This window comes from Nicotiana attenuata, unplaced genomic scaffold, assembly GCF_001879085.1.
Source record: "Nicotiana attenuata strain UT unplaced genomic scaffold, NIATTr2, whole genome shotgun sequence".
Taxonomy (NCBI): Eukaryota; Viridiplantae; Streptophyta; class Magnoliopsida; order Solanales; family Solanaceae; genus Nicotiana; species Nicotiana attenuata.
The window spans coordinates 360,375-363,177 of NW_017670301.1; the positions used below are offsets into that span (position 1 = coordinate 360,375).

General features: G+C 36.0%; 1 non-coding gene across 1 annotated transcript; it reads left to right on the forward strand.

Moving 5' to 3' along the window:
- The first annotated feature begins 1,597 nt into the window (after positions 1-1,597).
- TRNAQ-CUG lies at positions 1,598-1,669 on the forward strand. The gene has a single exon. It is a non-coding gene; the product is annotated as a tRNA-Gln (tRNA).
- Positions 1,670-2,803: the final 1,134 nt, after the last annotated feature.

Consider the following 2,803-nt stretch of genomic DNA (forward strand, 5'->3'; position numbering starts at 1 on the left):
GTTTTGACCAAGCGGGCCTGGGGTTGACTTTTATTGACTTTTTTAAAATCATTAAAGATTGAATATTTTTCACTCGTGGGTAGTTTCTAAAGCTTATTTTGAATGATTTGAACTATATTTGGTTAGATTTGATTGGTTTGGAGGCTAATTCTAGAGAAAAAGCAGCGGTTGAGCATTGATTTGGTTGCAGAGTGAGGTAAGTGTCGTGGTTAACCTTGACTTGAGGGATTAGAACTTGTCGGTCTATTTTCCACGTGTTTTATGTGTGGGGACAATGTGTATGTGAGGTGTCGAGTACCTATGCGTTGTCATCAGGTTAAAGAATGTGGATGAAAATTGTTTCTTTGTATTATATTGTCTCGTTAATTTTGTTATCCGTGCTTAGGTTAGATTATTACTTCTTTTGATTATTTTTCATATTTATTATTTATTTTAGAGATTTTAAATATTTTGGAAGTTGAAGTTTGATATCATGGCACAATATTTGAAGTGAAATTATTCCCCGCCTTGTTTTATCATTAGAACTTATATTGTTGCTTCGTGAGGAAGAGACAAAAGCACGAAGGGTATTGCCATGCCTTATTTGTATTTATTATCATATTGAGAGGTTTGATAGTAAAAGCACGAAGGGTGATGTCGTTCCGGTGAGTAAAAGCACGAAGGGTAATGTCATGTCATTATATTCATGATATTACATGGTGAGGATGAGAGTAAAAGCACGAAGGATGATGTCGTGCCATTTTCATTTCATTGCTTTCTTTGATTTCCGGTTTTGGCAATTTACTTGGTTATTTTTTTTCTTAATTCAGAAGATGTTATTTTGTGATTTCGTACTTACAATTTTTATGATATTTTTCCCCTTTCGCATGTCCCCACTTAGTTAATATTCTATCATTCTTCTTGCTATTTTGCTGCTTTATATATACTTTTACAGGGATTTTACATAGGTACCTTGTTATAGCCTCTTGAACGAGTATACGTATCTCGAGACCTTCTCACACCCGCCTGGTACGGAGGAAGGTTTTTCAACCTTGAAATCAGCAGTTAGCGAGCATCCAAGGATGAACGTGTTCAAGGGGGTTTCGCTACTGGTTCCTCGACAGCAGTACGCGGAACGATCTCTTCGGTAGCCGGCCGCGATGTAGAAGGAGCTTCTTTTTGGGAAACAATTTTTGAAGTTTTCGCCATTTCTTTTAAAGTGGAGGGAAAAAGAGGAAAAAGAGAAAGTTAAAGGAGTACGTTTGATAGTTTGGAATGAAGACGAGAAAAAGTTCTCACAAAAGATCTCAAAAAACGAAGATCTAAGTGCAAGAAAGTATAGAGATTTCTAAGGAACAAGGGTAGAGGATTTGGATGGAAAGTTTGAATGAATAAAGAAGGGGGTACTTATAGTTTTCAAACGACGGTTCGCATTCAGGAATGCTTGACCGGCAGCTGACAAACATTTAATGCCATTAAGACTTGATTGTAAACAACTATCTAGGATATACTTATGAGAGTTGAGTTCAATGAGATGCCGCAAAACACTCCAAACGCTCTTTATCGTATGCATTGATAATCATAGACTAGCCATTTGTTGGAAAACTATTTGCAAAGAGGTCCCATGGTCTAGTGGTCAGGACATTGGACTCTGAATCCAGTAACCCGAGTTCAAATCTCGGTGGGACCTTTCAATTTTCTTTTTTGCACTCAGCGCTTTTAAAGTCGCCCAAAAATGAAGAATAATGAAAGCCAAGCCTCCAAAACTAACAAACGAAATACTGGAAGATTTTGAATGAAAGTGTCGACAAAATTGGATTGACAAGAACATTCACCTTAATTGTAAGTAAATCCATTTACAATTTGACTCAACTCGCCCATTTGAAGAAAAATGGGTAAAGATCTAACCTGCTCATATTTCATGTGGGTACAAATGAGATGGATGATTAATGAGCAGGTTGAAAATGGATTGATCCATATTATATAGGTGATATTTGGACAAACAACAATTTTAGCTATGTTTTGTCACCACTATAGGTGTTACTAAATATTTATTTTTCATGTATTACAAAAGTACATTTTTGACAACTAGGAACCACGAATACCTACCCACTCACTTACAGCAGGAGAAATAGTGCTAGCGTAAAAAGTTGTTTGGTTCAAAATTGAACTTATTAAAGAGATCAAAGTTGCTTATTTCGTTTGTTTTTAAACTAAATTTTACATAGCATAGATATATTTTTCACAGATTTTGATTACTGCTGCACGAGAGAAAAAAACCATCTTATGCGAAGAATTTTTGTATGTAATAGAAAGCAATAGTTTTGTGAATAAGAGCTTATATGTAAAGGCATGATCGACATAACGATCTTCAACCAAACATAAAAGACTTGGAAAGCTTTAGAATGGACATTAATTAAAGAAGCCTTCAAAGCATAACTCCGAAATTACCCAAGAGACAAAGGGTGTGTTTGGTACGAAGGAAAACATTTTCCGGAAAATGTTTTCCAATTTTCCCATGTTTGGTTGGCTTAAATGTTTTGGAAAATATTTTCCTTATAAACTCATTTTCTTCCAATTGGAGGAAAATGTTTTCCTTACTAAGAGAAGGGAAAACATTTTCCAAAACTCCTTCTCAACCTTCCACCCTCACCAACCCACCCACCCCCTCTCTCCAAAAAGTGGGTTTTTTTTTTCAAATTTCAATTTTTCTGTTACCACCCACCCTACTATCCCTCCACCTCATCCCGCCCCTACCCCCACCCCCCTCCCCGCAAAAAAATATTTTTTACCTTTTTTTTTTGCAATTCCAAATTTCTATTTT